Source organism: Nothobranchius furzeri, chromosome 19, assembly GCF_043380555.1.
Source record: "Nothobranchius furzeri strain GRZ-AD chromosome 19, NfurGRZ-RIMD1, whole genome shotgun sequence".
NCBI lineage: Eukaryota > Metazoa > Chordata > Actinopteri > Cyprinodontiformes > Nothobranchiidae > Nothobranchius > Nothobranchius furzeri.
The window spans coordinates 7,929,966-7,956,054 of record NC_091759.1 but is presented as its reverse complement, the minus strand read 5'-3'; the positions used below and the strand labels follow the sequence as shown (position 1 = coordinate 7,956,054).

The following is a 26,089-nucleotide window of genomic DNA, read 5'->3' as shown; positions in this document are numbered from 1 at the left end:
GGAGCACTTCTTATTTTGATCTGTGACTAAAAGGATCCCAAAAATTACCTGGTACAGCATAAAAGTTGTTTACAGCAGTGTTTTATTAGTAACACACGTTACTTTAATCATATGAAACAAGAAAAAATGAGTTATGTATTTTTAAATGTATACTATAAAGTAGGGCTGCTCAATTAATCAAATTTTAATCACGATTACAATCTGAGTTTTGAACGATTATAAAAAAGAAAACAAGCCGATTATTTGCTCCTCCCACTTGCGCTGCCCTGAGTTGCAAATGAAGCGCTCCTCCCACAGTGTTGCCAACGTAGCGACTATGACGCTATTTCCAACAGCTTTTCAGACCCCCTTCTTGACTTTTTAAATCTTAAAAGTACCTAGCGAACACCTCAGAAACATCTCTGGTAACCCTTAGCTACTTTCTGGATAACTGTCGTCGACGTTTCCTGCAGGTTAGCTAAACACTCCGGACCGTTCTTCAGGACATTAGGAAAGGGAATGATGTAGTGATGTGTCAGTCGCTAAAGAAACGGCTCTCGGAGCCGGCTCCTTGTTGGATTAACCAGAGTGAGTGACACACACACCGCACCTGTGGACTCCTGAGCTGCTAAAAACAGCTAAATGTGCGTGTGCGGCGCGCTAAACACACGTGCAGCTTGCCCCAATTGCTGAGACCGGGTTGGGGGGTGGGGGGTGCAGCTGTGGTTGGGACAATTATTACATTAACTGATGGACTTGTAAATAAATAGTTTATAAATAAGGTAGAAATAAGTTCCTCACGCTGATAAATAATAACTAATTTCTCTGAGGTCACGGTGCTAGTGCACTCTCCTACAGCACCTTGACACGACTCAATAAATGTTATGCAACATTTTGTGAACATCAATTTATTTACATTTATTTGTTATAAATGCCACTGTATAATTCTTGCTGTCAGTATTTGCAAGATATTGGTATTTGGGTCTGTACTGGTCAGACTTAAATGAGTTAAACCAAGGTCTATAGCCCTTGGGTCATAAACTAGGAGCTATAAGTATATTGGTCTTTTTATACTGGGAATCAGGAGTTCTTTTAGTGATCATCTTGTTTCTTATTTATTTTTTGTCCTGATTGTGCCCTGAGCAATTTTATGACTGAATAAACACAAATAAAATCAACACAAATAGAAAAATCGTCCTAAATAATCGAGATCTCAATTTCAGTCACAATAATCGTGATTATTATTTTTGCCATAATCGAGCAGCCCTACTATAAAGTCATTCAAATCAAAGTCAAAAGGCTGAACTTTATAAAAAGTACTTCTATCACTCAACTGGTAATGAGCTGTAGATTAGAAAAAGTATTCTTTGTCAGAATCCTTTAAAAAGAAAAAGACTAAACTTTCTGAGAGTGAAGTGATCAGAAGTTATAGGTGGAATATTCTTCATATCTTGGGGGAGAAGAAAAAACTAAACAACAACAGTGCCTCCTGAAGTGATTTTCAAAAGCTATTAAGAAGTTAAGAAGAGAGCTTCTCCTCCGGGCTTCTCAGGCAATCACATTTTTCACCAACTTGAGGTCTGAGTCTTGGCCCAGAACAGCTGAGGACGAGTGATCTCTGCAGATGCAGCAAGAGTCACTCATGAATACACACAGAATAGGTTTATATAGGTCTTGGCGAAAAACACCTAAAAGGGCCAAGACAATGTGGTCCGTATTAGGGGTGGGCAATATAAACGATATAAGGTAGAAACGAAATAAAATTGGGTAATGATAGAGTTTTTGGCTATATCACAAGTGGACGTCACTAAGATGTGCACCCTGCTGACATTGGGACAACAGAATAGCAGTGACTGCAAGCATGGAGTGGGCGGAGGAGGAGGCGGCCTATAAGCCTCATGTGGCATACATTTGCCACAGGAGGATATTTAAAAGCATGTCATTTTGACATAAATAAACAGAGGAAAAAATATATCGCAATATATATTGTTACCGCACATGCTTCAGATTGTATCACAACATAGATTTGAGGCCATATCACCCAGCCCCAGTCGGTATGATTCAATGTGATTAGGAAACTTTTAATTGATGCTTCTTTCTTCCCACCGTCATATCTGAGCAAAACAAAACAAATGTTTAAAGTGGTCCGATAATTAAAAATCCCATCCACCTTGTTGAACATAGGCAGCTTAGGGGGTCTTATATAGAGTATCAAAAGTCTGATCTCCGACCCGCTTTCCTACGCTAACAAGTAAATGTTTTAATGGACGCAGAGAAACTGTTCGTACTGAGAAATGCTGTTTTAACATGCCATAAGCGTACACACACACACACCCTTAAATGTGCATGTCCAAACCCAGTTAAACATCAACAATATATGAATATAGGTGATGCTATTGTGGTGTCTGTAGGCATTGATAATGCTAACCATATAACAATGCTACCCCAAGCTAGCTTATGATACTCGAGCCTAATTTATACTTTATCAACTCGAGAGTGGAGTCGCGCACACGCACTGACGGAGAGGTTTTCCCTTCAGACATCTTGGTCACCAGGGAAGTGTTGCGAAGCAATTCCCCGCCAGGACAACAGAGAGGATAGCACTTTTCTGGGGCATCCAAATCTGTTCCATGTCTGCCGCTAAGTATCTATTTTTTGAGGGGGCAATGGCGTCGGAGAACCCTTGTGCCAACGCACAATAGCATTGCGTGACTCCATAACCACGCAGAGAAGTAGAAATTAGGCTTAACCTCGTCACTGGATTAGAGGTAAACGACAAAAAAGAATGACGAAGTGAGCATGTAACTTCCAGGATGCACCGGGAATATCCAAATTTGAATGGATGCCAGATAGAAGTTTTTACACTGCTGTGTTCAGCGCTTTGGGCTGCCTTGACTGGCAGCAGGAAGGCACTATTTAAACAAATAAATGAGATGAGATGAGATGGATCTATGGCTTATTTATTCAGTGATCCAGATACTTTGCACAGCTGAACACAGAATCTACCTTCAGGGAGCGCCATCGGGGTAAACCAGCCAATCAGAACACAGTTCATTTAATAATAATGACGTGGCAGAGCGGGCAGGGTGAACCAGTCTATTATAGGGCTTTATGAAAGGGTTGTTTGGCCATTTATCAGAGTTCCTGGACTATTATGAGCCTCAAAGTATCTAGGCTATATAGAGGCTCAAAGAACAGTTTCGAATTACAAAAAATTGTTTTAGAACCCTTTTACAGTTAATAAATTTTTTTTTAAGTTAAATAAAAATTGGAAACAATATGATCTGATGGAGTGTCCTGTATCTTAAAATCTGCTTTTGATCATTCATAGAAGCAGCATAAACATTCACTCTGAAAGCTTACGAGAAAAATAAACGGCATAAGAGACTATTTGCAGCAAAAATGGCAAAGCTGACAAGTATGAATGAGTGTATGTGTCGCTTTTGAAACTTTGCTCACCAAACCTGCAATATTTAGAGCCATTTCTCCAAATACTGAAGCATGCAGAACAAAGAAAAAAGAAAACATCCTACAATGACACCAAATGGAAAGTCCGGTCAGCCAGGTGTGAGGTTTTCTCCACAGAGACGCTCTGAATGTAGATGGAACTAGTCAGGCACTTCAGCCTCATTGTTCTGCAGCTGTCAAATCAGCGATGCACAGACAAAACAAATTCCAAGAAAGCATTCTCAAAGACAACTCTGCCAACTGCCACGCCAAATCCACAAAACCCCTTTTCCATCGATCTCATGGACAGCTGAGCTGAGTGCTTCATCCCTGCCCTTGTCACTTTGATGGGGGCAGATAATGTAGTTCTGCCAGCCACATTAGCAATTTAATGCATAGCTGCCTGTATAGTTTCAGGCCACAAAGCCTTTGATGACTAGCAAAGCCCCTGCAGCCTTTCTCTGCACCAGCAATTTAGCTCCGAGACAAGCAACGCAAACCTGACATCACTACACGGCTCTAGATTGGTGTCTGCGAGGAGGAAGAAGACCGTGAAGCTCGTTTCCTCAAGTAACACAAAATAAAAACTAGGAGCAGCTGAGCTTTGGGTCACTGTTCTGATAATGAGCAGTCTCTCATTTAATCAGGACCACCACCATGACCTTTGATGCTGTTTATGAGGCGGTAACAGCATTCACTGGCAACATAATCAAGTGTGTCTTTTCCTCGCCGGTCCATGTTTGGCTCTAAATAGACTTTTGATCCCCCCTTTTGACTAATTAGCAACATCTGTAGCATGAGTGAATAGCCCATAAATAATTGAAGGCCTATTCCTTGAAGGAAAGCACACTGCCTGCTTCTTTTCACACCAGACTTTGAAATTAAGATCTTATATGGAGAAATCAGAGTTGGTCGTTTTTATGCTTGTTCTTGTTGGTCATCTTGAATCAAGTGGAGATAAACAAAATTACACCGACAAGATGGAAAGATTAGAATTCTTAAAAGTTTGCGTGATGATGATGAACACTCAAGATTACAAACCTGAAAACGATGCACACTTATTTAGTTGGCACCATCGGAAAAGGAACAGTGTCCTAAATCTTTAGCCGTACCCATAATGTCAATAGTTTCAGTGCAATAAAAGGATTACAACCCTCCACGGCTCGCAGACATCGCCGCCGTTTATTGTTCTCCCAATGGGACGCTTCAGTAGTTTTATCTGCATGACAGTTCACAGCTCCAGTCTTTTCAATTGACTCAATCTAGCACCTTGTTATGAGCTAGAAGGGTCACATTAACTGAAGGAATGGGCAACAGTGCCTCCATTAACCTCACAGCCGAAGGTCCTTGATTATAAAATCTAAAGTGCAAAATTATTTCAGTTGAAGGACAAAGAGAAGACATGTTCTTTAACCTTAGCTCAAAATTACATTGTTAAGTCGTCAATTTTGATTTTATTGAAGATTCAGACTCTGATTAGGTCGAGAACTTGATGCTTTGTCAATAAAGGAAGAGGCTTAAGGTGAAGAGGAAATAATGAATGTTTTACTTCAGAAAGTGTCCTAAAAGAAAAAGCGTTAAAAGCGTGTTCTGAGCAGAGGAGTGGTGTCTGCGGACTGTTTGATCAGAAATTCAATATTCAGTGAAGGATCAGAATCTAAACTTTCAGGGGGATATCTCTAAATACCATAAACAACCTAATGTCATAAAGAGATCATCTCAAATACGAAAGTAACTGACCAAGCGTTTCTCCAGCTCTCAAAACGCAAAACTACCCAATTCCAGTCAGTGAACAGTTGCTGACGCAGCAGAGAGATTTTTTATTCTCACATAAATCCAGAACACAGATATCATCCTTTGAGTTGAAGCTCTGCAGGGATTCAACTCGGAAGTACTTAAAAACCAGATTGATATTTAACAGTGACCTCTTCGCAGACTTCCTGAATAAATATTTGGACTAATTCATGTCTAGTTTTAACTTAAAGTATGTCATGCTAAGGATTCATTTATGAGAGACAAAGGTATTTATTTATAAAGGAAGCAAAAACCAGTCAAAGGTTGGGCAGGAACCCAAGATACGACTATTTGTTAAAACAAAAACAGAACATACACAATCCTGCTTTTCCATTAAAAAGCAAAGAACAAGATCTAATATTTATTAAATAAATAAGTCAACTGAAGGACGTTTGGATGAGGAAAAAGTATTTCTTAATTAGCCCCAGTCCCACAGAAAATCCTCTTATCTAATGAATAATGGATGAACAGCTGATCTTAGCAGCAACCAGAAAGTTTAATTCTTTTGTTGTTTGATTTGATGCGTCATCCTGTCAGCATGAAAAGAGCCTAAATCTAAATAATCCCAATTATTATCTTTAAACACATTCCTATTGACAAGTCGACGAAGGCTACACCAGCTTTTGTGCTCCAGCTGAAAGTGGGACAACTTATTAGACACGTTTAGAAGAGAATTGTTTATTATGCCCCTCTACCTGTGCATGCCGAAGACAAGGAAGCAGATTCCTACATACAGTAACTCACTTTGGTCTGTAAAAAACAAGATTCTCAGGATTTTATTTTTAGGAGTTATTTTTAGACTTTGAGACCATCTATGCAGTACGCGTGTGCATCAGTGTTCAGTCTGTGGGATGTTTCTCTACACACCACCCAGTAGAGGTTATTTGAAGACACTAATTAAAACAACTTTTTTTTTATTCCTTGTGCTGTTCTCCCTGAACGCACCTATTGGGCCCAATATAGAAATCAGTCTTGAACCAGGCTCCATTGCTATGAGATTTGGCTTTTAGAAGGCAGAAGTAAATAAACCCATTTATTCTCAGCTTTAAACAGAAACAGAGTCTTCTGTCCATCATCTGCCTTTCATGTCATATTTCATAAGGGTGCCAGAAAGCTTATAGATGTGTACCAAAATGCAGCAAATGGAGCAATTCCAACAGAATTGTGGGGGCAGAGTTTTGCAGAATAGCTCACAATAGTTGGGTTTTAACTAGATGAGCTCTGGGACATTTCTGGGAGGGGGGAAGGTGACGAGGAAAATACACCAGCTCTGTCCTCTCAGCCTTTTTGCTAAGACCCCAACGTACTGCAACCGTTTCACCAGTGAGAGATTTCTTGGGCAGCAGTAGCTCAACAGGTTGAGCGGGTTGTCCAGTAATCGAAAGGTTGCAGGTTCAATCCCGGCTCCGGACAGAATTTTGCTGTTGTGTTCTTAACCCAGACACTTAACCCCACCTTGCCTGCTGGTGGTGGTCGGAGGGACTGGTGGAGCCTGTGCTCGGCAGACTCGCCTCTGTCAGTGTGCCCCAGGGCAGCTGTGGCTACATCGTAGCTCATCACCATCAGTGTGTGAATGGATGAATGACATAATGTAGTGTAAAGCGCTTTGGAGTCCTTACTCTGAGAGGCGCTATACAAGTGTGGGTCATTTATCATCTTTAACCAGCCAGAAGGTGCTAGCAGGCAAAGCCATCAAAGTAGGGCTGGGCGATATGGGCCAAAACTTATATTTTGATATCTTTTTGCTTAATTCCGACATACGATATATATCTCAATATTTTTCCTCCTGTAAAAACATTTACAAGTTAACTCACTTCAAGCTGTCTTGAGAAATTATAAACAAATTGGTAGACTAAGTGCATAAAAATGTATCGATTCTTGTCGAACTTTAACCTTAGTGCCTATTCTCTGGTACAGCTGTCTGTTAAAACACACACACACACACACACACACACACACACACAGTTGAGAGCTAGGTGTATCAAATGTCCCACAGGCACTTTTAAATTACACATTTAAAATTTACGTAAAATTATTTAAATTTCACCTGGAGGTGGCCCATATAGTTTATTTCTTGTCCAGAGAAAATAAATCTATCACATTAAACTAAAGTTATGATGATGTAATTGCATCTACTGAAGATCACATGGGTCATGCACCGTGGAGTTATTAGTTATCAGGGCAAACATGGCTGGAGTCTTAACAGTATTGGCTCATATCAGCGATTATACTGTAATGACTCAGAGTCTCTGGTTGCTGTTTTATTAGTGTTATTTCCGGGCTACTGTCGCCGTAACCCACGCCTTACAAACTCTTAACTTTTTCAACAGAATCACTCATAATGGAGTATTTACTAGCATAGCTAACCAGAGATGAAAAAAAAAACGGAACAACATTTCTTACCCGTTGAGCTTGCCTTCAAAATAAAATGGTAACCCTGTAGTTTGCTATCCAAACCCTTACAATATGTTTGAGGCAATTTGGCCCCTCCGGCTTTCTATAGATGTTTCCTCATTACACAGGGGGGGGGGGGGGTTTGGATCATCTCTGCACAAGCAGGATGGAAAAACAGAACTCAGTTGGCGTTGAACGTCCTCAAATAATTAAAAACCAAAACGTCAAATGCAAAGTTTAGAGCAGTACATTTACCCAGAGGCTCTCAGATTGAGCAAACTTGAGAATACACGTAATAACAGCTTAGAGACGGCACAACATGTCACTAGCATAGCGGCTAATCGCTAGCAAAGCAGTTTGACCAGTTATATCAATATAAAGATATAATGTCATCTTATATCTTGTTTAAAAATTATACCGATATTTTTAAAATAGCAATATATCGCCCAGTCCAACATCAAAGTACATCACATTTTACGTCATTCACAGCGTATTAAGAAAAGTGGCTGTGTGACGGTACAAAGGCAGCATTCAATGACCTAAAGGATCACAGTTTGTACGGCACTCCGTAGACGGAGGCCAAAAGGCTGTGTGAAGGGATTGGGATCGGGCAGCAGTAGCTCAGGAGAGTGGGTTGTTCCGTAATCGGAGGGTTGTCGGATCTATCCCAGCTTCCGGCTAAAAAAATGCTGCCGTGGTGTCCTTGTGCAAGACCCTTAACCCACCTTCCCAATATTCTACCTTATGTACCATCTTCAAAAGTTCGTCAGTCTTTATAACTTTTACACAGACAGATCATTCAAATAATCAAACTGAAGATTTGCTGCACTTACTTTATAAACTCCAAACAGACTCTTTTAGAAAACATCTTCAGTAAAGGAAGTGTTGTAGTAGCTGCCTGCTTTGTGCACCTTTTGTTGGAGTGAGTGAGAAGTGGCTTGTTCAGAACGCAGGGTATCTGCAGGTTTAAGGGAGCCAAATTTAAGACTTTTTAAGACCTTTTTAAGGCCACTTTTACCAAATTTAAGCTATTTTAACAATTAAATTTAAGCTATAATTTCCAGCTATTTCATGGAACCGGTGCTAACCACGTCGCAAACGAGGGGATTAGCCATCCAGTTACCATTAAGCTTACACTTCCCCATGGCGCACGCTCCCACTAGCTTAACCAGCTAATGTGCTCATTTAAAATAGCCCCCTGTCACAACCAAATGAATGTGTACAGTTCCACTTATGCCAATATCATACACAAATGTTGAACACCAACTAGAAGTTCAGGAAAATTTTATAGAAATAAAAGAATTTCGTTCATTGGGTCTTTGGTAATTTAAGACCTTTGGAAACTGTATTTAAGGATTATTTGTCATTTTTAAGGATTTTTAGGGCCTTAAATTTGGACTTTTTAAGGATCCGCCGATACCTTGAGAAGGAGGCTCCACATTGACGACATTTTCTCCCTGCCTCGCTTTAAATTTATCCATCAAAATTGAAAGCCTATGCCAATTTGAGCAACACACCTGCCAGGATTTGCATGGCATGCCAGAATCTGTATGCATCCCACAGAAAAGTGGTCAAATCCACAGGGTGCATGCAGATCACAGCAACAACAGACTAGAAAATGTATTTAGGACTTTTCATCACCAACTTTTTCTTGCTGATGAATTATCATAGAAAACTAAATTTAACCAGTAACTTTTAACTGGGAATTATGCAAGTTGCCACCAAGTACACAAGTATAATCTTCTTTTAAATATTCTTTGACAATTTAAAAGCAGCCTATCCACTTACCGTCATCCTCGACGGACAAGCTCCCTTCAGCTATAACTGCTTTAACAACTCACAAATCCTAATTAAATGGCATTAAAGCAGTAGACTGTTGAATTTAGTAACTCCAGCCTTTTGGCAGAGTTCTGCATTTAAGACGCGTTTTGCAGCAGCTGCATGTTTAAAGTTTGCAGTGAGTCAGCAAACAAGTTCACCTTGGAGTGCAGATAATGTGGTCGCACACAAAGGTCTGGGTCATCTTATCTATTAGAGAGAAAAAATCAATAGATTTCATCTGTTAGTCTAGACCTAGACAAATGAATGACAGCACGAGGAAATTTGTCCCAAAATGATACGAGACAAACCCTGGTAGGCAGGCTGGCTCGTTTCTGACACTTGAAAGATAAAAAAAATCGGTTACTGGTTCACTCGTTTTACTGTGTCTGGTTCTTTTGACAAGTGTTTTCATATAAATGTTATTTAAAAATGTCCAAGATCCTTAAAGAGTAGCAAAATATATGTTTGAGTCATTGTGTTTTTATTACATATTGGACAAAATTGTAAGTGGAATTTAAGTATCTTGGGGTCTTGTTCATGAGGTAGGGAAGAAGCGAGCAGGAGATGGACAGGCGGATTGGGGCAGTGTCTGCAGCGATGCAGACGTTTAACTGATCAGTCGTGGTGAAGAGGGAGCTGAGCCAGAAGGCAAGGTCACAAGCTTTGGGTAATGATCGAAAGAACAAGAACGTGGGTACAAGCGGCCAAAATGAGTTTCCTCCCAGAGGATGACCAGGCTGAGCCTTAGAGATAGGATGAGGAATCTCAGACATTAAGGAGGGACTTGGAGAAGAGCTGCTGCTGCTCCTCTGCATCGAGGGGAGCTATCTGAGGTGGTTCGGGCATCTTGTCAAGATGCCGCCTGGACGCCTTCCTGGGGTCGTGTTTCGGACATGTCCTGTCGGCAAGAGGCCCCCCGGGTCGACCCAGGACACGCTGGAGCAAGTACATCTCCAATCTGGCCCGGGAACGCCTTGGGGTTCTGCTGGAGGAGCTGGCTGGGAAGAGGGCCGTCTGCGATGCCCTACCAAGACCCGGACTCGGACAAGTGGAGGAAAATGAACAAACAAAACGGAAAGACACTTATGATTACAGATGGGTGTAGGACATTGATGAAACCCACATCAGTCCATCACTATTACACATAGACATTTACATTTTTGACCATTCATCACTTCTTTTTATACGATTATCTTCTGGTTATCAATTTAGAGTTTTTTTGTTGTTTTTTTAACCTTGATATGTTTTTACTTCTAAGAAAAAATGCAGTCATTGGTAAAAAGAAGAAAATATTTTTATACTTGTTAGAAGACAATCACTCATTTCCATTCATTTTAAGTGTCTTTCATAAACTCGGAGACGTGTGTGTTCATGAGTTTGCAATAAAGTCAATACAGTAGGAATAACAAAGCCAAAATGCTCAATAATGACTTGTACCAATGAACTAACTTGTATTCATGTCACACATTGTTCCAGAAGAAAAGCGAACAGAATCCCATTTATAAAAAGCATCATGAGAGCTCCAAAGCACATTTCTATTGCAGCTTTCCACAACCAGCTAAAGCTTAAAGGAAACGAGAACAAAAAAGTCAGAGCAAAGGGAGAAAATTTTATTTGAAACTGCATGTAAAAGGTCAAAAGTTAGTGAAAGCCTATTAAAACACGGAAACTGTTTGGTCTGGTACACAGACTGATTTCACACCTCACAGCACCGTGCATTGTGATCTGCAAAGAGATGATTTAAAGTAAGTCTTGTAATGAAATGTTCAACAGATCAGACCATCTAGAGCTCGACTGTATCGTGTAGAAACCAAACCCGAGGAAAATGGGACTAATCCCGTTTTAATGCCTATAGCGTGTAAACGAGCCCGACACAAGCCTTCTGCAGCATCTCCACTGGGATCAAAGAGATAATGAACTCAGTAAAAGCTAAAGCAATAACAAGAGCAGGCCCGTCTGGATCAGGTGACGTCTTATTCAGTTTGGGACTTCAGGGAGTTTTGTGTATCAACTGTAATATGTCAACATCTTATTCTAAAGCCAGGCGTACACAGACTTCTTCACTCATAGCATTCAGCTACACCTGAAACTGTACGACTTCCTAGCAGAGCCAAGCTCATGAGTCACGTTCTCACACCGTATGACCCGATGCTCGGGCGCGACCTGATTGCTCACACTGTACGGTGTCCGGTAGCAACGCGTTTAACTTAACATGATAAAAATTAAGTTTTCACACAACACGTTGGACCTTCGTGTCCAAAGACCCAGAAACTAATATTGATGCCTGTTGTCCTTCGGGCTTGCCGTAGAAGGATAAGCAGGGGTTTATGAAGGAGAAGGAAGTTGAAAGGAAGTAAACTCAAGTTTTATAACCAGTTTAATTTGAGGTTTTGTGAAAAAGAAAGGTGTGTTGACCTGGAAATAGTTAGGAAGCCATGTTGACACATGCACTGTGTAAGCATTTCTGGTACATTTGGGCCATAGAGCTGCTACAACAGCGCGATTCCCTCACGACGAGCAAAATATCATACATATTTGAAATTTGTGCGACGGCACAATTTCTTATCGAGGGCTGGTCGTGAAGTTCTGTAAACTACACAAAGCTCAAAGATTCTCGCATGAGATAAAAGAATCAGGTGGAAATGAGCCAAAAATCACACACAATACGCCTTGTACTAAAATCTGGTGCAGACACAAATATGTGCTTTTTATTAACTGTATTGTAGGTTATTTAAATGCTTTGGCTGTTTTGCAGGATGAGAACAGAAAAGGGCTTTGTTGTATTCCCTGCACACCATCCCACAGTTTTAAGAGTTTTTCAGCCACAAAGACAAATGCTCAGTAACAACAGAAGTGATGTATTAAACAACCCAGGCTGGGTGAGGATCGATCAGATCTCACAGAAGAAAGAAGACAGGCACAAGTGGGAATACTTTTGGTTTAGATGGTCGTGGGGATGACTACGAAAAGCTCTATTTAAATAACTTTGATTCATTGGGCCAAAATTAAACGTAGAAAGTATTTTCATAGTTAATATTCTCAATGCCAGACGCTTATTTTGTCAGACTGAGCAAACTGGTTACGCTTCTCCTCAAGTGAGCAGCGTCGCTATGATTTCCCCATAGCTTAGCTTTCCATCTTGTCCCAGCATCCCTGAGTGGACTCCGACAACAAGAAACAGGACCAAGCTTTGGATAGCCAAGTAAGATTTTCACACATGAATCTCCAGGAAATAAATGATCTACGCCAATTAAGTCTCACGTCAGTTTACTTAACATATTTGGTAAATTTATGAATTTTCTCATAGACAGTTTTTAAAGACATGCATTGACTTTTACAGTTTTATTGCTTCAGTGCTTCAAAAATCTATTCCTCAAATGTTTCTATGGTTGCTTTTAATGATAATTATGATATTTATTCTTAGTCTTCATGTGAAAGTTTAGACATTTTTCATGTGTTGTTCCCTGAGCCATTTAGTTATCACTATTATAACGACACGATGCCATATTGTGGCATCATAAGACCACAGCGCTGAAATTTAATGGTTGGGAAGAGTTCCTCTAGGAGGACGTTTAGGTACCATTCTTTATTCATTAGGTGTTTTCTGACGCAAAACTGTAAGTCCTACTTCTTGGCTAAAAAGCAATTGTTTATATGTATGGTCCTGTGACTTTTTTCTGATGCTTTAAACCACATATGTCAGACACAAGGCCCGCTGGCCAGATGCGGCCCGCGGAGCAATTTTATGTGGCCCGCGAGATAAATATTAAAAATATATTAAAACTGGCCGATTTTACCACAAAGACTTCAACTCCCATGATGCTTTGCGGCATCAGCGCGGCGCCGACGCGCCCCCTCCTTTGTGTTTTTTCCAGCGCCTGCTGCCGGTGTCTGCAGCTCCGCTGTCTCGGACAAACTACACTCCTCTCACTCAGTGCCGAGTTCACTCAGCTATTTTCTGACGTTGAAGCCCAGAAACGGAGATTCTAGCTGCTCAGTAATGTGTTCACGACTGAAAGAGAAAATTTTCAAACTAACTTCCATACAGAGCCGATATAACTCCAGCGAACAGCGACACGCTCAAACCAGCACGACTCTGTGGTTGCTGTCGTTGTGTTTCCTCCCCGACACACAACAACGTGGTCAAGCTGCTCAGACATGTTCATCAGCACAAACCTATGTGAGCACCTGTTGTCATCTAATGTTGTCGTTATTATGATGAAGATGAACAAAACAACAGGAGTCTCCTCCTCAGCTCAGATCAACCCCATGATGCAGGTATCTGGCTGGAACAGGTGAGCATCACAGTAAACCAGTGGAGCAAACTGGGCTTTTAATATGTTGGTTTTATGCTCTTTTTCTGCTCCAAAACATGAAAGTTAACAGGTGAGATGTTGCATTTTCATTTAAGATAAAATGATATTTTTATTTTGTTGTTGGCCCGTGAGAAAAGATTTAACCTACAGTAAACAGGAAGTGGAAAGGCTGCAGATAGATGAATAGAATAGAAAATCCCTTTAATGTTCCTCAGTGGGGAAAGCTAGACATCACAGCAGCGATGACACTTATTACAGGAGAAAAAAGGAGAATAAAAAAAATTAAAAAAATGAATAAACAAGAAAACATAAATCCTGAATAGATTTTTAAAATGCTGATTATACCACAAGTAATGAATACCACTGATGAGTTTTATTTAACATTGACTTGCTCGTGTGTAATTTGGTTATTCCACATTCAGTGTTAATGCAGAAATAAGGGTTTCCAAATTTAAAGGTTCAAAATTGCATGTATGTTGACAAAGAAAATGTGCAAATTTGCCGTCACTTTTTCAAAAAATATTAAGTTTGGCCCTCGACTCCATCCCAGATTTTCATTTCGGCCCTTTGTGAGTTTTAGTTTGACACCCCTGCTCTAAACAATCTGGAAGGGGATTCCAAGAAAAAGACTATACCTAGTCCTAAACAGTTAGATTCCTGGACCTTAAAAACACAGTATCTTTCTGTCCTTCATGTTTTGGGCAGGCTTCGTTGCAGATGTGGTGAGAATGAGTTTTATTTTTTTTTCTTTTCATTTCAAATAAGTACTTTTTGATTAATTTAAACTTATCTGATCACTTCCATTACAATCTGGAATTCATGCAAACTACAATCCTAAAAGTTGGCAACAGGCTTTGTTTGAATAACATTTGTTTTATCCTCAAAACAAGACTAAATGCAATGCAAGTCATCATTAATAGACACTTAACTTATGCCATAATCTAAATTATAAGCCCTAAAATGCTTATTTTTCCCAGTACATGTGGTAATTATGGGACCACACATTGGAAAGCTCTAAAAGATTGCCTGAAAGACAGCTATTTGGTAGACTGTAATGTGCTGGGTACTTCTGTGACAGTTATGGCATGCTACATCAATGCAAAAGGTTAAAAGCAGAAGTGTAGTTCAACACTGGAGAATATACCACATAAAGTATTAACAGCAGGTGCACTTCCACACCGATTCTTCAGTCACCACTAAGTGCACACTGAAAAGGAAGGAAGCAGAGGTACCTGAATTTTCACTGCGGATATTTAAACCAAAGCAATCCACAAAATTTACTTTTTAGCAAGCTTAAAAGGGAACTTTCCAAAAGGAAGGTACACTAATGTCTAGTTGTGAGCATCTCATAACATGTTTTGGTGATAAAACGTGAAAGGAACAATCCAAAGGCAGAACATAAAAAGCTAATTCTAAAGGCAGTTAACTGTTTTATTGTTGCTGTGGCAGAAACTTTGACCCTTTATAGTGCAAACCTAAAATAGATGGATTTCTTGCCTGGAAACATTTGGTGTGGAGCCAGGAAGCAAAAGCAAGACTTCCAATAGTGAAACTGCAAAAACTCATTTTAATGTTTTAGCATTCTTGCTGACTTGAGATTTTTCTTTTAAAAAAAAAATTGAGATTCTAATTCCTAAAGAAACATAACAGCAGTTTTACTTGACTGGGTAAAATAATTCACAACACTAATGCCGTAAAACTCAACGTTGCACAGAAGAATGCACGTTCCAGCAGCTTAGTCCGGGACAGTGTTCGGTACGGATTGCAACACTAGCTAGCTCAGATCATGCTGATTGTACCGATAAACTCATCAACTACGCTATGAAAAATGAGCAGATCCTCACACCTTCATGTGAGGAATTAGATGGCCTGGTATTTAAATGTCATTGAGAAGCCAACTGCTTAAAGGAAAAGCAGCATAAAAATCAGTCTTAAGATGCATATAATTATCTTTAGAGATCATAAAAGAGATCAGATCTTAGGATCACAGATCCAAATGTTGCACGCTGGGACATCAAGCGGGCACTGCTGACAGTTTTTCTGCATTTGGGGCTCAAAGAATCTCAGTTTCATCAATTATAACAGCTTGGATCCACGGTGGCCAATGTCTGTATATTTTTATCAGAATATGAAATAAATTCCTTAAATTGTTTTGTACTTCATACCGTAAATCATCTCTGGTGATGCACAGAACTCCATTTATATATTACTTAAAATACTGCCAAATGCACATGCGCCATAGTGACACTGCAGGAAATGCAGTGTCAGGGAAATGTAAGTAATTTAACATATTAAGTTTCAACTATTCTGCTGCACAATACAAAAGACTCAGCTCTCAACCTATATGATATTCAACAAGAATGTTTAAGGAGTGAGTCTGTAGGAAAAAGGCAATAAATAAATAAATAAATAAAATGTCTATTTAGCTGCAATTATCGCAGAGTTAAAGTTATAGGAATTTCCTCCGAATCAAAGTAGTTTCTTTAAATTCAACAATCATGAAAAACCTCTGTGTAGCCGACTTTTGCCTCAAATCTAGTATCAGCATTTGTTGTCCACCTGAGGAAAAGCCACCCAGAGCGGGAGCAGCCGTCTCCCTCTCAGGTTAGATGGGAACCTGAGAAAGACCTTCACGATGTGAGTCTCCTCTGTTTGAAAGACACACAGCTTTCCCAGACTCCAAACAGCAAAAACATCTGATCACTCAGGAATATTTGATCTCCAATAAATTGAGGTAATCCTTTAAAAACAATTATATTTCTACATACAGACAAAAAAAAATCAATGGGAAATTATAGCTAAATGTTTTTTTCCGCCAAATATGAAGTCTCAATCGATGTAAAAACCTGGATTTAATGGGAAAAATTTTTTAGAATACCTGAAGGTCAGAATTATTATTTTAATTTAGGTCACCATCTTCATCTTCATCTGCAGCAGCCAGCAGTTGCTGAAAGGGAAAATTAAATTGTTCCTTTCCTTGAACAATATTTTCCAAGCGACAAAGCCAATAAGCCCAACTACAAAATGTAGGATTTGGGAGTCATGTTTTTAAAAAGGAATAAAGCTTCAAAAGGCAAGAAAAGATTTGTACTTCAGGTCCATTAAATAGGTAAGGAGGGTGGTAAGAAATGTGAAATTCCTAAACGCACAAGGTCACGGAATTTCAAACACTGGCGTCAGAATCAAAGGAATGGGATGAAAGGCACACCAACTCCACATTTAGCCAAGACGTCCACTGGGGCGGGGGCTTTTCTTTTATTAAAACCTACTGTTACAGTCGACTAAAAATAGGGAAAGCACTGGAGGGAGAGCCAGGCAAAAACGGCAGGAAGCAGAATCTTCCAGAGGTGGGGAGAAATCACTGGCACGGAAAAAGTGTCATCATAATAACGACCGACCAATCAATAGGTTATGAGAAATGCAAACTGTGTACAAATGGAACCAGTAATTACAGACATCATCACGGGCTGACAATTCTAAAGACACTTCAAAACGAATCTTTTGGGAAATAAAACATGTAGGAAGGTTTGTTTTCTGGTCAGCTCAGTCATCTCCAATAATTGGTTTAAAAAAATCTACTCTGAAGTCTTAAAGAACTTAAATTGATATTTTTGGACATTTATAATTGTAGGAACTTTTGTCGACTACAGATTTTGGAGACTGATACCAATTTTGGCTGATTCTAATGTATCTTAAAGAACTAATTATCCCAAACATAGATGTACTATTGGCCAATCAGAACTCAATGTGTCTGTGCATCTCCATCTTGAGCCTTCATTTTGATTAATTAATTTCACAAACGAGAAAAATGATTAGCTTTAGGCTAATTTACCTGCAACCAAGACTAAACGCTACCACTGTCCAAGTAAGACTTTAGAAATATTACATTGGTTGAAGCAACGTTTACTGAGGCACTAATTCTACCTTGTAAACCAATGCAAAGCTCTGATTTCTGTTCAGCTCCAACTTGCTGACAATGATTTAGACAGATTCAGATTCATCTATTGGGGGTTTCAAATACTCAGCACGACTCAACTATGCTCTACTCTAGAGAAATGTATGCCTCGTAACATTCTAACATAATATGGCTATAAATACATTGAGATTAAAAAAATGAAAATAAAAAGTTTTAGCTTGCCTTTGTCTAAAAAACCTCTACCAACAACAGCTTCCATCCAGTTATCTCGCCAAACCGCTCACTTCCCTGGCTCCTCCACTCATTACGCACTCATATGTTGCAACAGAACACCGCTGGTGTGAGGTTCTCCACTCAAAATTAGAGAAAGAAACAGCCGGCAGCTACCACTTCAACTTCAAGACAAACTACCAGAGAGTCCAAAAGAAAAACACCATTTTAAGTCACGGACAACAAAAACTGCTTGGACCTAGAAAACGGCAACTGGTGTTTAGCACTCTCTCGTTTCCTCTGGCAATGCGAGTTCCAGTTCCGGTGGATGTGAAACTAGTGAAGATACCCGAGGGGAGGAATGAGTGTTGCGTGACCATGTTTGTGTTCAAAATAGAGCTGAAACGATTCCTCGAGTACCTCGAATAATTCGAGTACAAAAAATCCTCGAGTCAAATTCTCTGCCTCGAGGATTCGTTTAATTCATATTTAATTAATTCATGGCTTTGCAATCGCCCGGGGTCATGTTTCACCCGGACCGAAATAAGTGACGCACATGCCCACTGGACTGAATGCGCACGCGGGTAGCGAATATAACTTAACTTTCTCTTAAGCCATGGCGGACAACTTGAACCCCGGTGGAGTGCGAAAAAGACAGAAAATGTCAAAGTTGTGGAACCATTTTTCACGTCGTATGGTGGAAAACGTAGTCCAGTATAAATACAGTAAAATGGATTTAGCCTAGCACAACACCACATCCTCCGTGCTGCAGCACATGTAAATGTCACTTCTGCAAGCGGACTCGGAGCCTCTACAAGATAATGCATTTTAGCCTGTATTTCTATATATTCTGCGGACTCTGCGACTTTTTCGTTTGTAGCACTCAGTTTCAGCTCACACCTTACATCTGGTAGCAACACGTCGGACTTAAAATGTGCTAAAAATAGCAGTTTTTACACAACACGTCGGACTTTTTATTGTGTTATTGATGTCTGTTGTCCCTCGGGGTTTCTGCAGGAGGACACGGGTATTTATGAGTGGCGGAGGAAAACGAAAGAAAGTAAATAAATGTTTTGTGATCAGTATAATTTGACAAAACCACAGCAAACATGCTTTTGGCAATCCTTGTTAGTGTGAGAAAAAAAGTGTGGAAATTAAAACGGACGTGTGTTAATAGGGAAACAGCCGGCGAGCTGTTTGCGCCGTGAGCGGTTCTGGTTCTGTTTGGGCCGCAGCCGCTCGCAGCGTTATCCTCCTAGTTTTTGTCTGACTTGCAGGCTAGCAGATTCTCGCACGAGGGGAAAATCGGCTCAGGTTTGCTTATTTTTTGCACAGGCATTTGTTTACTGTGAAGTAAAGTTGAAGTGCTGAAGTTATGCAAACTAATTTTGAATAAAACTTGAATAACTGGCAATTGCTTGCTCATTTTAAGAGGTCTTTCATAATTATAACATGCTATTTGATATCAAATCACTTTTATTGTCACGTCACATGTGCAGGTACACTGGTACAGTACATGCGAGTGAAATTCTTGTGTGCGAGCTTCACAGCAACAGAGTTGTGCAAAAATACAGTAATGTAAAAACAAGTAAAATATAAAAATGGCTAATCTAAGTATACAAATGAATAAAGTAAACAATAAGATAAGAGATATAAAATGTACAGAGGTTGGTATGTGCAAAACAGTGGCATTAATGTACAGTATGGAGCGTGTAATGTTGGAACTTGGTGGAGCTCGCGACGAGGCAGCCATACTCGGCGCCATCTTGGCTCATCAATATATGATATAAAGGTTTACAAACACAAAAGGGTAATTTATTAGAGTACTCGATTAATCGAAAAAAAGATTCGATAGAGTACTCGATTACAAAAATATTCGATAGCTGCAGCCCTAGTTCAAAACCTAGCTTGTTTGCTGATTGCAGCTTTAATCATTCGCAATTTCTGACTCTGAAAAGAGATCTGGAAAAGGACGTAGGAAGTGAGGCAAAACACTGGACCTATCAGTGAAAACAGTCTCCAACATTGTTTTCGGCAAACTAAGGTACACTCAGAACCACATAAAGGCAGGTACTGAAAAAAAAGGTGGTAACAAAAAAGCTGCACTGAGACGGTGATAATGGAAAACCCCATTAACGTGGTTCCAGGGTTAGGTCTAGGTGTCTGCCTTTAACCCAAAACAGAAAACAAGTTGTCCTTTGCATCAGAACAGCCATTGAAAGTGAAAAACAGAGCATTGGAAAAACGATACCACAATACTGAATTCTAAAATACACAGATAATTAAACTGTCAACATGGAGATGATTTCCCCGGATAAAACACTGTTATAGCTTCAGTCTCTGAGCATAATAACTCTACAAGGATCCGTGGAGCAGTACATGACGTCAGCGATACGTTTACGCCTCATTAGCTTAAATATCAGAGCAAGGTGTTCTGTAACAGCCCAGTCAAGAAGATATGAGGCACTTTCCACAACCCCCTCACTGCAAACTCGACAATCATTAAGACAGTGTGCAACGTCATATCACAAGTTACGGTTGCCCTAAAGCTGCCGTATCTGCATGAACGGACATGACAGCACGATTCCGGTATCCTCTGGGGTCAGAATTTGCTGCAAGAGCTGAGGAATTATACCCAGTCCTCTGTACCACTGCAGTCCCTTCATCATTATATCGTAACACATGGCTGCATCTGCTGTTTCATATTCTATGGCTATGAGATAATGGGAGAGAACAGAGGAGTGTACTTCATCCCTCATCCTCTCTCCCTTTAACAGTGACAAAGCAAAGCTGAACTCATCCACAGGGGAGTCTTTAAAAAGGTTAAATTCACAAATTTTATGGTCATTTTATTATACACAGGCATATAAATTCAGTGGAATCTGAAGCAGTTATTCAAATTGGTCGGTGGCTATTCCAGCTTGTGTGTGAAAGAGGCGTGTTAAAGAGTTCCAATAGGTTTTTTTTTTTCCTTTTGCAATAAAGTGATTTGGCAACTATAAATTGCTTGATCCAAAAGTCAAAAAAACCATTTGAAATGGGCCAACCAATACGCCGGCTTTATCGACGCCTCGGTCCGAAGGTGTGCTTTTAGTGCTCGTAGAGGAAAAGTGGGAGTTGTTAGAGTTTCGCCAGAGAAAATGGAAAGTCATGTTCGTGGATCAGACTTACAATAAATGCTTCTATCCTTCTTCCATGACGTGACCCACCGCCTCTGCCACACTAGACTTTATTGTTGGAGAATAACTTTTTTCAGGTTGCAGCCACTGCTCCGATGACCTCTACACCATTGGGAAGGGTTAGGATGGATGTCGGAGTTTGGCTGACACACTTTGCAGATGTTTTTACATTACACAATTTCCTTTGGGAATAAAATATTTCTGGATGAGATGTTCACAGAAATTTAAAATTAAACTAAATTGTTTCTATGAAAATAGTGTACAATCCTGGGGTGTCCGAACTTTCCAAATCATCAAGTTAATAGTCGACACAAAAATGTGACTATTTAAAACTAGCTTATTTTTATTGAAACTCCTCAAAATAGGTCAAAATTGATATATTTGTAAAAATCTGAACACAAATCTGAGAAAATGGGGATCAACAGCCTACTGAAGAGACAGAAGTCATCCTTAAATGCAATTGGGAAGCAGCACAAAATCACTCAGAGGGCCACAAACGGCCCTCAGGGCGCACTTTGGACATGTTCTTAGACTCTAAATACCACTTTAGAGTCAAGAAATGTATTATTTACTCAAAGACTCTGTACTGGACCCCCCCAAATTGAGGACATTAGTTTTCCAACATAAAATTAATTCCCAATGTATTTTTAGTTTACAAAAAGGAACCTTGTTAAAGGATTGAATCCTTAATTCAGGAATTTTCTTTAGAAGCTAGAGCTAAACGCCAACAATACAGGCGAGATAAGGCCAACTCACGCAAACCGGATGAGTGCTTGTTTGATGTAGCTGCACTTAATGATCCAGGCAATGTAATGAGCTACCATGCAGATTACATATATAACTCTGGGAGCTTTCTGATTTTGTTAGACACAGAAAAGGCTGCTTTCTTATAATCGTGAATCTGAATGTCTAATTGTAGCAGCCGACAGGGGCATTGTTTCAGGGGCTGCAGTCAATTCAGGCACAGAACTCTCAACTTTTGCTACTCCAATTAAATGTCACCATAGATGAAGAAAGCCACACTTGAGGGTTTATGTGGCAAATATGATCAAGTGCTCAGGGCTAAAAAGAGAACAGTGCCGCTATGCACTCCGCTGCTAATAATTCAGGTCAAAAAATCCCTATTGCATCTGTGCACAGGGATGAGTTTTTGTTCATCGTCTGAGGCCATGCAGCAAGAGTACTTAATATTTCCACCCAGTCACTGTAGTGTGAGATAACTCAATTTTTACATATCTCTTGACTTGTGGTGCCCGCTAACACAGATGTGTGACCTATTTGGGTCCCGTGGCAATCGAGGAACAAAGAGACAAAGACACAAGACTTACAGGGACTCATACATTACAAAGTCAATGCTCCTTCAATGGGGGACCATTTTTAAATTCGTTCCCATCAGCGCTCGACTACTGCCCGTTTCTGACTGCCAAGCTCCTGCAGCCAGTCTACGAACTCGGATTATTACTACAGTAAATTAAAGCAGCATATGAAATGACACGCATTAATAAGGAGGCGTCGCACTGTAGCAACACCAGGCAAGCAGCTGGCTGACGGGATAGGAGAGTGGCCTCTAGAGACTCATGGGTAGCAGAACCCTTATCAGAGTCAATACAGTCGCCCTAATCCGACTTCAGAACTTCCACCAAGATTAGAATCAAGCACACACTGATTATGCATCTTTGTAAAACACATTGTGGTAGCATCTTAGTGGAAAACTCGGCTTCAAGCAAAGAGAAAGCATAAAACAAAGAGATCATCAAGGTGGAAAGCTACACACACACACACACACACACACACACACACACACACACACACCTTATACCTGATAGATGTAGAGGTGAGTGAGAGCAAAGACTTCCGCTCTCCATCGGCTAAGCAGCAAATCTCCAAATCCCAGCCAGAGGCAGAAACAGATCCAGCACCCTATTACGCAGAGCAGGAGATGTGGAGTGCATCTTGCAGCCAACTTCAGCTTCAGTTTAACGGGCCCCGTCAGATTGGACCCAACCTTTGCTGGAAGTGTCACGAAGGACATTATACCAGCTTTAGCTGCAGCGAACTCGGGGAGGGTGTGTGTGTGTGTGTGTGTGTGTGTGTGGAAGAGACAGATGAAAAGAGAGGGTGACAGGGGAGAAGACAAATGATGCTCTCAACCTTGGACTTCCAAATGAACTTTGGAAAAGAAATGCAAAAGGGCGAATCACCACTTTGGTTTCCCCTTGCAAGTAAATGACGCTGATGCAACCAGCAAGAATAATGTCACCAGTTCACAAACACAACACTTTGTGGAGATGCCATCGCTCTGCCAATTCTGGACCACATCCTCAAGGAGGGGCAGCTTTGATAGATTGGAGTGCAATCCTTATGTCCAATCAAAGTACTAGAAAACAAGAGACAGATGGTTATTGTTACTAGCAGAAACATTTTTTTTCTCCATTATGTTCACGCGACTGATAAAAATAAACTAGCGTGAATTGGCGCATAGTGATGGCGAGTTCACAGATCTGGGTATTTAAAGACCGAGAATAGTATCTCGTCTTTGTTTTAAATAAGCCGATAACCGATTAGACCAATCGTGTTCGATATTACCCAGTTCTGATCACAAGTCTGCTTTTTCTTTTTAAAAGTTTGATTAATTAGAAATTTATAATTCTGAATGTTAAAAAAAAAAAGTCATTGTTGGTGCGAATAAATGCACCCTTGTTCAGGTCTACTTGGCGATGGTATGTTCAGACACTGAAACAAAGAGCAATCCAACTTTAGACTTTACAATCACTTAATAATCCAATAAAAATTATCTAGTTCCATTAACAAACGTTTGGTGTATGGCTGCACGTTATTAGGAAAACCTGCGATATTCGATAACAGTGCTTAATATTGCGATATCAATATTACTAGCGATAAATGAACAAATACTAAAGTATGCAGTGTTGATGTCGTCTGGCGTGTGACGTCTGCTCTGGGTTCAAAGCAAACAAAAACTAATGCATGAATTCCATTACAACATAACATTTTTATTGCAGAAATATGCAGCTGCACCTGCTACTGTATTAGCAGCAGAACAACAAACTGCATGCATGCAGTTTCTCAGTGACTTTAAAACATCACCTCCACCATAAAACTTTTTCTGATGCTCCAAATACAGAAAAACATCCCTTACCAGGGTTTTCTGAATAAATAAAAAAAATAAGAAAATAAGTTTAAATGTTAAATAATAGTTAATAATAGTTATCACTTAAATGCAACAGCAACTTCTCTCATTGCTACTGAACATTTTCTCCACTTATGTGGTTTTGATATAAGGCTGTTGCTGCAACTGGGAACTGAACTGTGCTGGGCCAAACTAGGAGAATATTAACCCTCTGATGCATGAATTATGAGATCTTCAACCATGATTTTTTAAACAATTTTTTTCATTCATCTTTAGGTGTGAATGAAACAAATTCAACAAATATTTTTGTAATATTTTGTTAATTTACTAATAATTTATTACATGTCCATCTCAGTGGACAGCGTTCATTCTGAACATGAAATTTAGTGGCTTGACTTACTGAAGTCCAAATGGAGGGGCTCAGATGAAATAAAGTCATCAACAAATGTGCTTAATAGCAAAAATAAAGAAATAACAATTTTGAGTGCCTGTCCTCTGTAGTGACCATTATGCATCAAAGGGTTAAGATTTTCTGAGGGAAAGAGAAATACAATAGTCTACCTAACAGAAGAGGAACTGGCAAAAAAACTACATGAAAATATGTGAAAATGTTTGTTTTGAACCCCAAATTGAACAAGTTTACCTAGATCTTCAAAAGCAGCTCAGATGATGAAACTGCAACTATGATTCTGATAACAAGCTAGCAAATTGAACTAAGATAACCGGCTAGCAGAGCTTCTGACTGACAGTTTATGTGCAGCAGCAAATCAACTATCCTGATTAACAAGGTTATAAAAGCTCATAAATGAAAAATCACTTTGATGTGTGGGGGAACTTTTCCAGGCCCTCTTTAGCAGGGTGGGACTGGGAGGAGAGTGCTGTAGCCTTTTAGCTGGAAGCTAACCGGAGCCTGGGGCTAACATCACCACCCGGTGGAACACTAGCGACATGAAGGTGGGTTGGTTCACCGGCACGTGTCGGAGTCAGCCCGGTTATTATCAGCTGCTTAACGACACCGAGCGGACTCACGTTCACGTTTGAAAGCAGCGCTGATTCCAGAAACATCAGCACAAAGTGTGTTCGTTGCTCTGAGCCAGCAAGATGAACAAGGGAACGAAGCCGCTAACTCAGTTCGGGTGTTGCGTTCCACCCATCCTAAGGGTCTACGTAGGGGGCGGGCGTATTACGTGAACGGACCCATTTGATTGGCCGCATATCAGAAGGGCTACATTTGATTGGTCAAATAATACTTCCACGTAAAAACAGAGCTGGTTTACAAAAAGTTGATGTATGACACGGATGGAAATGTTTGAACCAAACATTTATCGCCATTTTTGACGTGCTTTGCGATGGGCCTACCGCACGTCCTGTAGGGCTGTCGCGGTTGAGGAATTCCCCCTGCGGTGATTCAGGGTAGCTTAATATTGCGGTGTGCGATATTATTGCAGCACTTTTTTTATTGCAGTACTATCTAAACATAATGCTTACACATTTAAAAAAGGTAAAAAATTGCCATGCCTTATTTTATAACACTTTACTGAATGCAGATCAAACGGCAGTAACAACACAGATCGCAGTAACGTTTGTTTCTCCGACAGTCGGAGTCCGACTGAATTTAAAAACAACAAAATTCAGGAGGTTAAACTTTTCAATGCAAATTTGGCTGCAGCATCTGACAAGTAAGAAACAAGTCCCCATTTTGTTTAGTTGTTTAAAATCAAGCATAAAAAATTACATGTACCGGGCGTGGGGCACTATCATTTCACTTTCACACACATGAATGACGGTGCTTTATAGCTCGGTCACGTCCTTGTTACCTACAAGCAAAACCAGCATGTTAACCATATACGGTTTGAGAGAGGATCTGAGAGGGGTGGCAACATTT

At 40.1% G+C, this 26,089-nt stretch overlaps 1 protein-coding gene across 2 annotated transcripts in view; it reads right to left on the bottom strand.

The window, feature by feature from the left end:
* LOC107394545 (dolichyl-diphosphooligosaccharide--protein glycosyltransferase subunit STT3B) overlaps positions 1-26,089 on the bottom strand; it is a 143,542-nt gene that overhangs the window by 85,437 nt on the left and 32,016 nt on the right. The gene's annotated exons all lie outside the window — the stretch shown is intronic.